The sequence below is a fragment of the Miniopterus schreibersii genome (assembly GCF_964146895.1).
Source record: "Miniopterus schreibersii genome assembly, chromosome: Y".
Taxonomy (NCBI): Eukaryota; Metazoa; Chordata; class Mammalia; order Chiroptera; family Miniopteridae; genus Miniopterus; species Miniopterus schreibersii.
The window spans coordinates 6,130,167-6,147,077 of NC_138120.1; positions in this window are offsets into that span (position 1 = coordinate 6,130,167).

The window sequence follows — 16,911 nt, forward strand, 5'->3', positions numbered from 1 at the left end:
GCCCCAGGGTCCTCAGTGGGAACCCCCACAGCTGAGATATCCTTCCAGACCTGCAGCTGCTGCCTGTGGGAGCCAAGCCAGCCCCCTCATGCCTCTGCACTTCCTACCAATCTGTATGCAGTCCCCACTTTTGTTCTTGGTTATGAGGGCGCCCTCCAGCTCATCTTCAGTTGCATTTGATTATTCAGGATTGTTTTCCTATATTTTTATTGTACTCCAGTTTATTCCTGGGAGAGTGTCAGTGTAGCTTCCATTCAGTCCACCACTATCTTTAATCTCTGACCTTCAATTAAAAATGATTGCTTTGCTGGGTAGAGTAAACTTGGTTGTAGGTTTTTCGTTTTCCTTACTTTGAGTGCTCCCTTGTAACTAACTGCTTTTCTCTTGCCACTTTAAAGATTTTCTCTTTGTCTTTAACCTTTGGTTTTTTAATTCTGATGAGTTCTAGTATGGGCTTCTTTGGGTTCATCTTGTTTGGGACTGTCTGCACTTCCTGGACTTGTAAGTCTATTTCTTTCACCAGGCAGGGGAAGTTTTCCGTTATTTTTTCAAGTAGGTTTTCAATTTCTTGCTCCCTCTCTTCTCCTTCTGCCTCCCCCATTATTTGAATGTCGCTACGCTTGAAATTGTCCCAGAGGTTCCTTACACTAAAGTCATATTTTTGGATTCTTTTTTATTTTTGCTCTTCTGGTTGGGTGTTTTTTGCTTCTTCATAGTCCAAATTGCTGATTTGATTCTCACTGTCCTCTGCTCTACTGTTGGTCACCTGTAAATTATTCTTGATTTCAGTTAGTGTATTCTTCATTTCTGCCTGATTCTTTTTTATGTTGTTGATGCTCTCATTAATTTTATTGAAATTCTCATTAAGTTCCTTGAGCATTTTTATAATCATTGTTTTGAACTCTGTATCTAGTAGTTTGCTTGCTCCCATTTCATTTTGTTCTTTTTCTGGAGATTTCTTCTGTTCTTTAATTTGTGGTGTTTCTTTTTCTCTGCATTTGGCTTCTTCCCTGTGTTTATTTGTATGTATTAGGTAGAGCTATTATATCTCCTGGAATTGGTAGAGTGGCTTTGTCTAGTAGGTGTCCTCTAGAGCCCAGTGGATCAGCCTCCCCAGTCACCTGAGTTGTGTACTTTAGATGCTCCCCTGTGAGGTCTGTGTTCACTGTACTGTTTTAGTTGAACCTTGATTACTGTTGGCATCACTGGGAGGGATTGATCCCCAGGCCAACTGGCTGTGAGGATAGGCTATAACTGTAGCACAAGAGCTGCTGTGCAGGAGCCAACCCTATGGAGCAGGACTTGCTTCAGTGGGGCTTTAGTGTTCACTGAGTCTGCCCCTTGAGTGTATTGCTTGTGGAGGTGGTAGGGTTGTAAACCAGTGTGATCTGAAGCTGACCAACAGGTGCACTGCCTTAGGGGGCCTCCCAGTAGGTGCAAATTCAGCCTCTGTCTGTGCCCTTCCCAGAGCCACCCAGCATGAGCTACACAGCAATCTGTAGGTGGCTGCTACTTGTGTTGAGCTTGGAGCTGCCCAGGAGGGGCCAAGCTATGAAACAAGGCTGGCTGCTGCTAGTGCTGGGCCTGGGGCCACTTAGCAAGAGGTATGGGGCATGCTGAGGCCAGCTGTTGCTTGTTTGAGAGATTTTAGGAAAGGCTGAAGCATGAGGCAAGAGAGGCCAGTTGTGTGGAAAAGCCACTAGAAATGGCTTGGATGAGCCTGCAATTAGGGTAGCTCAGGGTCTCCAGGAGTCACTAGAGCAGGGTGAAAAGTGTCAGCCAGGGTTATGGAGACTCATATATGGTGCAGCCTTTCAGCTCTGTGCCAGGATGGCTCATCAAAGGAACACTGGCCTCTGCTAGCACTTCTGTCTGGGAGAAAGCTGCTCTTCCAGCCCTCACCCTGATTCCAGGCCAGTTAGTTCCTCCCCAAATGTCCCAGGCTCCTTTCAAGCTGCTGCCCCAGTGCTGGAGCTCAGAGGGAGTGAGTCCTAGTAAATCTGTGCACAGGCAGTTTAAGAGACTGGGACTCCAACACCCTCAGTCTCCCTCAGTGTCAATCCCCACTGGTTGTTACAGCCAGAAGTTATGGGGACTTCTCTTTCATGGGCTAGGGGGCCTGATGTAGGGCTGGGACCCTTAGCTCCTGCAGGAAACCTCCACAGCCAAGATATTCGTAATTCTGTCCCATGTCTCCCTCCCCATGGGTCTTGATCTGCTTCTTCTTTAATTCCCTAGTCCTATAACTAGGGAATTAGTCCTAGATTCAGCTAGATTTCAGGTGGTTCTGAATGATGGTTGTTTTGTATTTTAGTTGTAATTTTGATGTGGTTATGGGAGGAGGTGAGTACTGTGTTTACCTATGCTGCCATTTTTGACCAGATGCTCCCTCTTGTTTCTTGAGATAGGCCTGTAATGATATAAACTTCCCTCTTATTACTGCTTTTGCTGCAACTCAGAAGTTTTGATATGTTGTATTATGATTTGCCTCTATATATCTTTTGATCTCACCTTTTATTCCTTCTTTGACCCAGTCATATTTTTAGTATTATGTAGGTGAATCTGCACGTATTTATGGGTTTCTTTTCCCTTTTTGCTGTTGGTTTCTAATTTCAAGGCATCATGGGCAGAGAATATGCTTAGTATAATTTTGCTCTTCTTAAATTTGTTGAGGCTAGTTCTGTGACCCAACATATAGTCTGTCCTTGAGAATGTTCCATGTGCACTGGAGAAGAGTGTGTAACCTGATGCTCTGGAATGAAAGGCTCTGTGAATGCCAGATATGTCCCTTTGGCCTAGAGTTTCATTTAAGGCTGATACTTCTTTATTGATTTTCTGTTTGGTTGATCTGTCTAGAGCCATCAATGGAGCATTTACGCCTCTGACTATGACTGTGATTTTGTCAGTTTCTCCCTTTAGTTCTGTGAGCAGATGCTTTGTATATCTTGGTGCTCCATGGTTGGGTACATATATATTAAGAAGTGTTATGTTTTCTTAACACAGTTTCCCCTTTATCATTATAAAATGTCCAACTTTGTCTCTTGTTATCTTTGTTATCTTAAAATCTGTTTTGTCAGATAGAAGTATGGCTACACCCGCTTTTCTGTGGATGTTATTTGCTTGAAGAATCATTTTTGCACCCCCCTTTTTTTAAAAACATACCTTTACTGATTTCAGAGAGAGGAAAGGAGGGAGAGAGAGATAGAAACATCAATGATGAGAGAGTCATTGATTGGCTGCCTAGCCCGCAACCTGGGCATGTGCCCTGACCAGGAATCGAACCCTGATCTCCTGGATCCTAGGTCGATGCTCAACCGCTGAGCCATGCCTGGCTGGGCATGCACCCTTTCATTTTGAATAAACCTTTGTCTTTGCAACTCAGGTGTGTCTTTTGAAGGCAGAATATGATTGGGTTTTGTTTTTTGATCTCCTCTGCTACTCTGTACCTCTTTATTGGTGAATTCAGTCCATTTACATTTAGATTAATTATTGACATATGAGGATTTCCTATACCCATTTTAATTTGTATTTTCCAGTAGCACTGTGCCTCCATTGGTTCTTTTCCTTTGTGTTTCTGTCTGTTGTTTTTGTTTGGTGGTATTCCATACTTCTTTCCTCTATGTCCTCATTTTTAAGGCTATGTGTCTTAATTTTGGGGGTTTTCTGTGTGGTTACCTCTAGGTTTGTTAAAAATATAGTTGCATATATACAGTAGTTTTTTCCTTTTTGAGTGCATCTGATCCCCATTCTCTGTTGCCAGTTCAGACCTTTACTGCATCCTCTTTTATGTTTTTAATGTCACAAATTATCTGTGCTATGCTGTAAGTTTTTTGGTGATCTTTCTTGTGGTGTTGTGACCTTATGCTCTTTGTCTCAGATAAAATAACCCCTTTGAGTATTTCCTGCAATGGAGCTTTTCTGGTGATAAAATCCCTGTTTCTGTATGTCTGGGAAAGTCTTTATTTCTCCTTCATATTTTAAGGATAACTTTGCTGGATGTATTATTCTTGGCTGGTAATTTCTCTTTCAGTTGTCTAAATTTTTGGTTCCACTCTCACCTGGCTTGTAGAGTTTCTTCTGAGAAGTCGGATGAAATTCTGATGGGTTTTCCTTTGTAGATCACTTCCTTTCCCTGGCTGCATTGAGAATTTCTTGCAGGTAATTTTTGACAGTTTTAATAAAATATGCCTTGGAGAGGACCGCTTTGGATTGAGGTAACTAGGTGTTCCGTTTGCTTCTTGGGCTTGAAGATCTACTTCTTTCCAGAAGTCTGGGAAGTTCTCAATTACTATTTGTTTGAATAGGCTCTCTGTTCTCTTCTCCCTCTCTTCTTCTTCTGCTATGCCTATTGTTCTTATATTGCTTTTTTTCTTTTTTAATTCTATCTGAAGATACTTTTCAGAGAGAGTGGAAGGCAGGGAGGAAGGGGAGGGGAGAGAGAAACAACAATGTGAGAGAGACATATAGATTGGGTATGGGTTGCCTCCTGCTTGCAGCCCCAGGGTGGAGAGAACCTACAACCCAGGAATATGCCCTTGACCAGGAATTGGACCTGTCACCATTTGGTCCATGGGCCAACACTGTAAGCACTGAGCCAAACCAGACAGGATTATATTGCTATTTCTGATGGAGTCTGATAGTTATTGTAGAGCTCTTTCTTTCTTTCTTTCTTTCTTTCTTTCTTTCTTTCTTTCTTTCTTTCTTTCTTTCTTTCTTTCTTTCTTTCTTTCATGCTCAGGTCTCTTTCTTCTTCCCTCTGCATCATTTCTAGATTCCAATATTCAGTGTCACAGATTCTTCCCTCCATCTGGTCAGCTCTGTTTCCTAATCTTAGTAGTTCACTCTCAATCTTCTTAATTGCATGCTTCACTGACAGGATTTCTGATTGGTTCTTTTTAAAGTTTCAGTCTCTTTGGTAAAGTACTCATTTTGTTCATCACTCTGTTTTCTGAATGCATCGAATTGACTGTCTGTATATTCTCTCATCTCCTTGAATATTTCTGGAACTGCAATCCTGAATACTCTGTCATTTATATCACATATTTTCATGTTTTCTTTCTAAGCTTCCTTGTTACCATGGTTATTCATGGTATTTGCTGGTCTCCTTTGCCTAGGTATCTACCGTATTATTTACCTTTCTCTAGCAGTTTTCCCTGAAGAGGTCTTTCTACCATTGTCCAGTAGATTGTGCTGGATCACAAGATTTTTACCTCTGTGACCTCCCAGAGCTGTCCTCCTTTGGCTTCCATCAGACAGTACAGCAGCACTGCTTGGGGTGGGGTTTGTTTTGGCCTCACAGTAATGGTGACCCCAGACCTCCATGGGGTCCTCCCCATAGGCCCCACCTGGGGATCAATCACAGAGGGAAGCAGCAGTTCTACTGCAATAGCTCTTGGTTTGCAGATAATGTGCCCCTGCACCCAACACCAAGGGCCAGTTTGGGGAGGCAAGTTTGGGGAGTCTAAGGGGCGGCAGTGATCTGTGGCCTGGTTTCTTTGTTCTGAGACACCATCCCGGACAGCAGATAGACATAGCAGAACCCCTACCCTGTGTCCATGCCTGGGTGTCTGCTGGCTAAGCTGCTGTTCCCACCACTTTTCCTGATGGAGAGCCACCAAGACTCTATGTTCCTCCCTGCCCAGCATCTCCTGCTATCACAGGTTTCCTCCCCTCTCCAGGACTGAGCTTGTTGCCATCTCCCAGCTGCAGGGCTGCAGCTGTGGCCATCTGGGCCCTTCTCTTGTCTTGCCTCCTGGTTTGTTACCATTTGCCCACCTTTAGATGCTTCATTGTGCAGGTCTCTCAGGTGTGCTTCTATACTGAGCAGAGAATCCTTTGTTGAGTTATAGTTGATTAACTTGTGTTGAAACTGAGGGGATCTCTCACGCCGTCATTCTCTGATGTCACTGTGAGAATTAGTTTTGAAATAGTCCCTTCACCTGCCCTATGGGCTACTCACTGTGCCTCAGTTTCTGTATCTGTAGAATGACTTAACAGTGCACGCACACTTTCTTGGTGAAATATTGTGCATAAGAGGCTGGTGCACACACACACCTGTTTTGCTTGTTGTTAAGGAAACAACTGTAGATATAAGCATATTCAGTCAAGTTTAATCCTACTGCACATCTCTTCCCAGGCCTCTCCATAATGCAATGGATGATGATCATTTGGAAATTCTTCACTTGCTCCTCTCCTACAGTGCTGACCCCACTTTGCCTACCTACTCAGGTAGAACTGTTATGGAAATGGCTAACAGCAAATCTGTGGAAATGTTCCTGGCAGGTAGGTAATTTCAAGAAACAAGAATGACAGTAATTATTTTGGTGATTAGCCATTGATTCTATATTTACTTTCACCTATTTTTCCTAAAGTTTAAGATTTCTTAAAATTACTTGCCATTTCTATAAATGCATTTTAACTTAGGTATGCTTCATAGTTTTACATTTTGAGTCTATGTGAAATGGAAATCTCAAACCTCCCCTTCATGAAGTTAGTTGCACGGTTCTCTAGTCAGCAGATAAGCTGCTGTTTAAACCCAGGTCTTTAGAGGATCCCTAAAGTAGAAGAAGCACAAGGTTTCCATAAATCGCTAAATTCTTTATTATATAGTTATTGCCAAAGAATGCCACTGACTCACATGGTAATAAACAGTTGTTTATATTAACTTACACTTACTTACTGAAAAAAAATCTTAGTCAGAGGTAAATGTAACATTTCTTTATTTTTGTGTATGATAGCTAAAATATTCTTAGCTTTCCAGTCTTGCTTCTGTTGGTCAGCTGGGATGTTAGAAGTGATCTGTTCCTAGGCAAGGTGAATGATTAGGTATTTTGGCTCATATCAGAGAACAGGTTGTTGGAGAATTGCATCCTTGTGCAGCAAGGGACTTTATGTAAGAAGTAACATGCCAGCCTATTCTGAATTTATTTTAAAAATGCCATTTAAGTCTGTTAACATTTGTTCTATGAGCAGGTTTTATATGGTTATTTTTTAAATTTATATAATTTTTCTTAAATCTTTTAAAATATTTTTTTGCATTTATTCTGGTGGCGTTGGTTAATAAAGTTATGTAGGTTTCAAGTGTATAATTCTATAATGCCTCATCTGTATATTGTATTGTGTGTTCACCACCCCAAGTGAAGTCTCCTTCTATCACCATGTATTCTCACTTTACCCTCTCCTACCTCCCCTTCTCCCTTTCCCTCTGGTAACCACCATACTGTTGTCTCTGTCTATGGGGTTTCTTTGTTTTGCTTTTTGCTTAATCCTTTCAACTTCTTTCATCAAGTCCCCCAACTGCCCTCCCCTCTGACAGCCGTCAGTCTATTCCATGTGTCCATGCCTCTGTTTCTATTTTGTTCTTCAGTTTATTTTGTTTGTTAGATTCCACATATAAGTTAAATCATATGGTGCTTGTCTTTCTCTGACTGGCTTATTTCCCTTAGCATAATGCTCTTCAGGTCCCTCCATGCTGTTACAAAAGGTAAGATTTCCTTCTTTTTAATGCTGCGTACTATTCCATGGTATAAATGTACCACAGCTTTTTTCATCTACTCATCTACTGATAGGCACTTGGGCTCCTTCCAGATCTTAGCTATTGTAAATTGTGCTGCTGTGAATGTAGGGGTGCATATATTCTTTCTGATTAGTGTTTCAGGATTCTTAGGGTATATCCCCAGAAGTGGGATAGCTGGGTCAATTGGCAGTCCCATTTTAATTTTTTAAGTAATGGCCATACTGTGGCTGCACCAGTCTGCATTCCCACCAGCAGTGTACTAGGGTTCCCCTTTCTCCACACCCTCTCCAGCAGTTGTAGTTCGTTGATTTGTTGATGGTAGCCATTCTGACAAGTGCAAGGTGATACATCATTTTGGTTTTGATTTGCATCTCTTGGATGGTTAGTGAAACCAAGCATCTTTTTATATGTCTATTTTATTTTTAATTATGGTTACCCTAACATTCAACATTAAAATTCCCCTTAAACTCTTTCAAGTGTACAGTTCAGTACTGTAAAATATATTCAGTGTTGTACAACCGATCTCTGGGGCTTCTTCATCTCGCAAAACTGAAAATTCATGCCCATTATACATAAATTTTACTTCCCTTCTCCCCCACATCCTCTGGCAAGCAGCATTCTCCTTTCTATTTTTATGATTTTCACTACTTTAAATGCCTCATATGAGTGGAATCTTACAGTATGTGGCATTTTGTGACTGTTTTATTTCACAGAGCATAATTTTTCAAAGTTTATCCATGTTGTAACATATGAAAGAGTTTCCTTTTTAAGGCTGAATATAATATCCATTGTGTGTATGTGCCACATTTTGTTTGTCCATTCATCCATGGTTGGACATTTGGGTTGTTTTCACCTCTTAACTATCATGAATAGTGTTGTCATGAACATGAATCTGAATATATCTGAAATCCAACTTTCATTTATTTTTTGTATGTATTTAGATGTGAAATTGCCCATTCACATAGTAGTTATATTTTAAATTTTCTCAGGAACATCCATAGTGTTTTCCAAAGTGGCTGTACACTCAGGTATGTGCCCCCCCAGGATTCAAAACTGCGACCTCCCAGTCCATAGGAAGATGCTCCAATCAATTGAGCCTCATGGGCCAGGGTTGGCTGTACTGTTTTACATTTGCATCAGCAGAGCACAAATTTCCAAATTTCTGAAGATGATCACTAACACTGTCTTCTGTTTTTATTCACAGTGACCATCCTAATGGATATGAGGGAATATCTCATTGTAGTTTTTATTTGCATTTGCCTAATGATTAAATAATGTTGAGTATCTTTTCATGTGCTTATTGGCCATTCATAAATCTTCACTGGAGAATTGCTTATTCAAGTTCTCTGTCCATTTTTAATGGCTTATTTGCTTATTTGCTGACTTGTAGAAGTTTCTTATATCTTCTGGCTCTTAAACCCTTATCAGATATATGGTTTGCAAATATTTTTATTCAGTCGGTTGCCTTTTGCTCTGTTGTTTCATATAATGTGCAGAAGTTTTGAAGTTTGATGTAGTCACATTTTTGTGCTTTTGCTTTTTGTTGCTGTGCTTTTGGTGTCATGACTAAGAAACTACCACTAAGTGCAAATTCCAGAAGCCTTTCCCCTCTCTTTTATACTTTTAGGTCTTATGTTTTATCTCTTTAATCCATTTCGAGTTAATTTTTGCCTATAATGTAAAAAGAGTTCAGCTTTATTCTCTTCCCCTCACCATTTGTTGAATAGACTTTCTGTGCCACATTGTGTAGCCATAGCACCTTGTCAAAGATTATTTGACAGTATATGTGGCTCTGTATTCTGTCCCTTTGGTTTGTATGTCTGTGTTTATGCCAGTACTATACTGTCTCAACGACTGCTACTTTGCAGTACGTCTTGAAATCAGGAAGTGTGAGTTCACCAACTTTGTTCTTTTTCAAGATTATTTTGGCTATTTGGGACCCCTTGAGGTTCCATATTAATTTTAGGACATATTTTTCTATTTTTGCAAAACACCCCCAAAAACTGTCATTGGAATTTTGATGGGGTTGCATTGAATTTGTAGGTTTAGGGTGGGTGGGAGGGGTAGTATAGACATTTTAACAATATTTTCTTCTAATCCACGAATATGGACTCTTTTTTCATTTGTACATATCTTCTTATGTTTCTTTCACAAAGTTGTAGTTTGTAGTGTATGAGTCTTTTGTCTCCTTGATTAAGTTTACTCCCAAGTATTTATTCTTTTTGATACTATTGTGCAATTGCTATATTTCCTTTTTTCATTCTTTTAGTGTATAGAAATGCAACCAATTTTTGTATATTTGACCATGTATCCAGCAACTTTCATGAAACCCTTTTATTAATTTCAGTAAAATCAGGTTGCTGTTTTTTCTCTCCAGCTTATTTAAAGGACCTACAGGATCCCAGTCATGATGAGTGTAATGGCCCTTGGGAGTTCTATGGAAGTTCTGTGTGTGGCGAGTGACATTATTGCTTTCAGTTTGGGGGAAGTGAAAGAATAGAGCATTTCTTGCTGTTTTCGGCTGAGGTGAAGAAGGGTGGTGGGTGGGGTAAGCAAGGATCATTAGGAAATCATCTCTGGTTGTTTGGTATTGTTAAGTTGATGAGAGTTGAAGTCTTCATGGGCTCTCAGGACTCATTTCTCTCTCTTCCCCTCCACTAATTAGAACTAGTTAATGAAATAGGATATAATATTTTAGCAAACCCTCTGGGACCAGAGGACCAGAATGATGAAGATAAGGCTTACAGTGATGTGTTTGAATTTGAACTTTCTGATAGCTCCTTATTACTATCTTATAATATCCAAGTGTCTGCTTCTCAGGGATAAGCATGTATATCATGTAGTTGAAAAGTATCTGACTGGAACATAAAAACCTTTTTAAGTAGATGAGGGTGGGTGAGGGAGTTCTAAGTGTCCATGAACCTCACTTACTGTACTTTCCTGGAAAATATTAATTATATACAATGGGGATCGGATTCACAGCACAGTATAAAATATCATCATCAGAACACTATCAAGGCAAATAAGGGTCTAGAGCCCAAAGCATTGAAGTTGTCATTCGCTCGAATTCCACAAAAGAGTTGTTCCCTTGGATACTTAAGTAGGAAGTCTCTGGTGGGGAGTTTTAGAAGCTCCTCAACATGCCATTGAAGGGGTGCTTTGGGGCACATGAAATGTATATAGCACTATATTGATAATCTCCCTTCTTATATAGGGTTAGAAAAATTATTATTCCTGGTTCCTGGGATCTTTGCTGTCATCACATTTGGTCCCATTCAGTTTTGCCCCATGATTTTCCTTGGTGACCAATCACAAGGGGTTTACTTATCAAGAGAATTGTTCCCTGCTTTGTATTAGCAAAAGTGCTTAATAAGTAGCATCATCTTCAGGCTCCGTAGCTATAAGTATGTATGCCATTATAAACAGTGACATCATAAAGTTGTGTCGCAGGGTCTATGGAAGGAATGTAACAATTTGGTTCTCAAAAGTATAAATCCCAAAGGAGATAAGAGTGATGTGTTTGAATTTGAACTGTCCCAAAGAAGAAACAACCTTCTTTGTTTAAAATGGTCTATTAGGGGGGAGGGGAAGAGGAGAGATCAAAAGGTGTTTGTAATCAGTCTTCTTGGGTTGGGGTACAGACTTCCCTCAGTGGGACAGATTGAGAGTTATACCTTCAACTGTGGTCAGAACTGAGGGAATAGGACTTGTTTCTATCAGCAGTGAAAGCAATCTAGTGGTCACTGTGATGAGTTTCTCTAAGGTCTTCCTCCTACCTTCAAAAGGCAGTGGTTGTCTCTCGATGTTCTCTTAAAACAACATGAACCTAGGATTACTCTCCCTTACCTTGAAAAGAAAAGGTTGATCAAAGAGGAGGGGTGTAGCCAAAAATTGACAGGCAGATGGAAGTGGAAGTAACTGTTTTAATGGCTTTAGACTCGACTGGTTTAGATGGTAATTAATTTGGGGTGGGGGCACTTTAAATTTCCCCAGAAGCTTTAACCACCTTCTTTTTTTATTTCATAGGCCACAAGACTGGTTTTTGCTTTCAGATGTGCTTTAAAAATTGGAAATACCATTCCGCACATTTTGCTGCAATTTTCCAAACGTAGAAATTGTCACAATTGCAGAAGCAGAGTTTTACAGGCAAGTTTCAGCAAGTCTCTTATTCTCTTGTCCCAAAGACCTGGAAGCCTTCAGTACAGAAAGCAAGGAATTACTAGATTTGGTTGAATTCACTAATGAGCTTCAGACTATGCTTGGCTCCTCTGTGGAATGGTTAAATCCCAGTGATGTGGCCTTGTAGAAGGACTGCAGGTGAACAGTCTAGTCCTACTGTGTACAGTGTGTTTTGGTCTCAATCCTGTGCACACTTGTTAAAATACAACTATTTCTGTGAAGAAGGGACATTATATGTGGAAACATTTATGCTTTATCTAAGATGCTCAATTGGAAGACTAGAACAGTACCTCTGATATTAAACTTAAATTAGCTTTTGTGAAATTGCTGAACTGTTTTACTTTTAAGTATACAAAAACTGCTGAAGAATAAGTTTGCTTTTACTTGACACATTGCTTTTTCTTTTTTTTTAAGGGAAAAACAATTAAATAAGAAAGCCTAGTCCACTGGCTTTGTTTTCATACAAAGCCCTGGCGACAGAGACTGTTAACTTTCAAAACTGAGGTCATCAAAATTGAAAAGGTGTTTGGGAGTATAAATTCACTAAATGGCACTTCATGTTATAACTTTGTTTTGTTTACAGACTATAGGCTATTCACCAGATATGTGCTATTGGATATAATTCAAATTAAAACCACATCCACACACACAACAAATTTTGTGGACTTTATGTCTTTACTTAAAAGCTACAGAATTAATTTTTATGCCTCAACTAGGTTGTTTATGTATTTTCTTGCCTTATTTAAAGACTTTCAACTATTTCTGCACCCACTATAGAATATTGAAAATTATCCTAAGTTGAATTTGCTTAAAAATCTACTAAACTAAACTTCATTGAATTGTGTTTTAAATGTTTATTTTCACTTTATAAGTAAACTCTCTGCCTTTTTTAAATATTCTGAAAAGGCAATAAAACTGTTGAGAAAATGAAAAAAAGTATCGTGTGGCTCACGTGTTTCTAAATAGTATTGGCTTTATTGCTCTTAAAAATGACCAAATTTTTATTATCATATTTGTATCTTTATACTCTCTATAAACCAAAGCAAACTGGAAAACACAGAGGAAATCTATTCAGAATATGATCTAGAGTCCTGTCCTAAAATCTCAACTCTAGGAGTGTGTATATGTATACATACATACATACATATACACACACATACATATTAACATATGCAAAGATGTTTACATAAACCTTTGTTTTCCAGAAATGTTTAGTGTAGTAAAATACATACACTATAAAATTTACCAAATTATCCACTTTTAAATCTACAGCCATATAAAATATATTCCTAATGTTTTGCTACCTACCATCTCCATCATCTATTTCCATAGCTCTTTCCATCTGTGAAACTAAAACTCAAATCCCCTCTAACAATAGATACCCATTCCCCCCAACTCTGTTCCCTGATAACCACTATTCTGTTCTACTCTGTCTCTGTGATTTTTGACTATTCTTAGTACCTCATAAAAGAAGAGTCATTATGTATTTGCTTTATTGTTACTGGCTTATTTCACTAGCACAGTGTCCTCCAGGTTCACACATGTTGTGGCATATTTCAGAATGCCCTTCTTCCTTAAGGCTAAATAAAATTTCATTGCATGTATATGCCACATTTTGGTTATGCATTCATTTGTTGACAGAACTTGGGTTGCTTCTGTGTTCAGTTGTTGTGCATAATACTACTGTGAACATATGTGTAAAAATAATTGCTCAAGACCTTTTTGTGTTTTTTCTTTTTTTTTCTTTCTTCTTTAGTTTTACATCCAGAAGGGTAATCCCTGGTTTATAGGAAAAGCTATTTTAATTTTTTCAGAGACTGCCATTTTGTTTTCCATAGCAGCTGTACGATTTTACATTTCTACCAACAGTGAAGAGATTCCAATCTCCATCTTCACCACCACTTATTATTGAAATTTTTTTTTTTAATATTTTGAGTCCAGTTTGTGTATTTTTTTCCTTTTGTTGTTTGTGCTTTTGGTGTGATGTCCAAGAAATCATTGCTAAGTTCAGTGTCACGAAGCTTTTGTCCTATGTGTTTCTTCTAAGAGTTTTAGCTCTTATATTTGGGATTTTAGCCATTCTGAGTTCATTTTTATATATAACATGAGATAAGAAAACAGCTTCATTCTTTTGCATATGGGTATTCAGTTTTTCTAGCACCATTTATTGAAAACACTGCCCTTTCTCCATTGAATAGTCTTGGCACCTTTGACTATATATTTGAGGGCTTATTTCTGAGCTTCTATTTTGTCACATTGACCTTTGTCTGTCTTTATGCCAGGACCACACTGTTTTGATTACTGTAGCTTTGTCGTAATATTTGAAATCAGGACATGTGAGTCCGTCAGTTTTGTTATTTTCTGAAGGTTGCTTTGGCTACTCAGAGTCCCGTGCAATATCACATGAATTTTAGGATAGCTTTTCCTATTACTGAAAAAGAAATGTCTTTGAGATTTTGATAGGGATGGTATCGAATCTGTAGATCACTGGGCAGAATGGACATCATTAGAGGATATCACTAGCAGATTTAAGTAGACAGAAGAAGAAATTAAAAAAATGGAAGGTAGATCAATAAAAAATATTCAGTCTAAGGAGCAGAAATTTTAAAAATTGAGAAAATTAATACAGCCTGGGAGACCTGTGGGACACCATCAAATATACAAACACAGGCATAACAGGAGTTTAAGAAATGATAGAGAAAAGGAGCAGGAAGAATATTATTTGAAGAAACAGTGGCTAAAAATGTCTCAAATTTGGTAAGACGTTAATTTACACATAAAAGAAACTCATCCAACTCCAAATAGGTAGACAAAGATACACATAATAACATTGTGATTGAAGTATATGTATTTGATTTTCAAACTAAACACATTCTTGAAATCAGCAAGACAGAATTGACTCTCAAGTTAAACTGAAACTTAGTATTTATAAATTAAGGGCTAACTTATATCATAAGCTATAGTGGTAAGGAGACAGTGAGATGACATGCTTAAACATTAAGAGAAAAAGCCAACCAAGAATTTTATATCTGACAAAATTATAGTTAAAAAATGAAGCAGTAATTAAGACACTTGCTGATAAAAAGCCAAGGGATTATTAGTGTACTGCTCTCCAAGAAATCTTAAAGGGAGGCCTTCAGATTGGAATAAAGGATACTGGACAGAAATGCAAAGCTATCCTATAAAATAACAGTGGAAAAGGTGAATATAAATATCTATATTGTATTTTTATTTATAAATCCTTTTTTAAAAAATATGATACAAAGGCCAATTGAATAAGCTTCAATTATCTTTGAAGGCTAATGTTTTATCTTTAAACTTCATGCAAATGTCATTCTGTTCCATGATTCTTGCATGTTTTCTTCTGCTGTTAAAGTAGAAACGTGGTTGTCCCTAAACATTTCCCAGTAAAAACGGTGCTACAGAAGTTGCCTCAGGTTTATCTTGGGACAGCCTGTTCCTCAGGGTCATCTCCATGGGTCTTCTTTTATGCCAGCTTGGTAGTCAGTAGTTATAACAATGGCAAACTGTCAACAACTACAGCACATAGCTTGGATGATAAGAGAGAGAGAGAGAGAGAGAGAGAGAGAGAGAGAGAGAGACAGCTGGCTGGCAGATGTGAAACCCTGAGTCTAGAATTCCCAGGTAGTCTGTCTCCCAAGCAAGTACAAATAAGGACCTACTGTGCTTTCCTTCTGAGATAGAAGCATTGACTGTGTTAGAGCCATAGATATAAAAAAGCCCCAGTAGGAGGCTCTGGAACTGATACTGCACAGCAGGGACTGGCACAGCTCCAGGCTGCAGCCAGCTCCTAAACATGCCAGTGACTCCTGCACACCACCATTAGGCTCTTGGAGTCAGGGGCCCATATGCACCCTCAGGTATGTCTTCTTTCAGTCCCGAGCTGTCCACCTAGCTATTGCACTGCCCTGTCTACCCAGCAGGCAGCATATGCCTAACAAACTGCTGTCCTGATAATTTCTGTCCCTCCAACTGCCTGGGATGTAGCGGTAGCAAGAAGGCAACCAGAGGACCACCCAGGTAGTGACCCTTGAGTCTCAAATGTCTCTTAATCAAGGACTCACCCATCTAGCTTCACTTGCCTTCCAGCTTTAACCCGATTCCTAAAGATATGGCAGAACCCAAGCACCCAAGCTCAGGACACTTGCAGCCTCTCCAGCCGTTTTGCACAGCTCAGCCTTACCCTTTCCCTGTGCTAACTCGCTCCAAGCCACCACCTGTCCAAAGGGCACCTGAAGCTCTTGTTGGGAACAACCCACACACCTAGTAGTACTGAAATCCTTTAGGTATAAAAAGAAGAGAGCTTCTGATAAATGGGTTATGGTGAAAAGGCCAGTTGCTCCATTCAAGATTGGCTACTTGTGCTTGGTCAGATCAAGAAACCACCTCCCTGGGCAGGCAGTCCCACAAGGAACCACAGGAATAGTAAAGATTATCTCTTCCAGTGTTCTGTTTACATCAACACTGTTCTCCATGCAGACGAACTGATTGTTCCCTAGGATATGTTTGTTTTGTTTTCCATGTCTCTGTGACTTAGTGAAATTTGAGAGCAGTAGTTAGCATGCCAGTGAGGCCCCACAGTTTGTTTTCCTTAGGACTTGAGTGTACATGCAGCGTATATATTGGCTTATTTCAGTGATGCAAAAGGAATGTCATCCTGTCAGGAAATGAAGTCATGTAGACATGATAAGTTGGGGTAGGCAGCCTTTGGTTTGGAGGGTTGGGGTTTATGTCAATTTTAAGGAGCTGTTATGCCTATTAAAATAATTTTGTTCACACCTAGTGGGAGCTGTGAGTAGCAAGGGATGGAGACATGCTGCCTGTCTATTCTGCAGTGGGCTGGAGGTGAAAACCTGTTTGAGGATCACAGTACTCTTGGGCAAAGGGTCAAGCAAGCAATGTTTGGCTGTATCCTGATGTTGGTGAGTGGAGGTGTAAGGTTGCCAACAGCACACAGCACTCAGCTTAACAGGGCAAGTTCCATTCAACTACCAAACATATACTCATGCTTGGCTTCCAAAAACTTTAAACACAGGAGCAGTGACAGTAGTTGGCTTGTCGGGTGTCATGGCCTTTGAGGCTGTGTTGCGCCATTGCTTTCCACATCCAGTTCCAGCTGCTTCAGCTCAATGGCCAGTGCAGGTCATTGCCTGCCCACCAAACTTGCAGCCTCTGTGGTGTCACCCCTATGCATT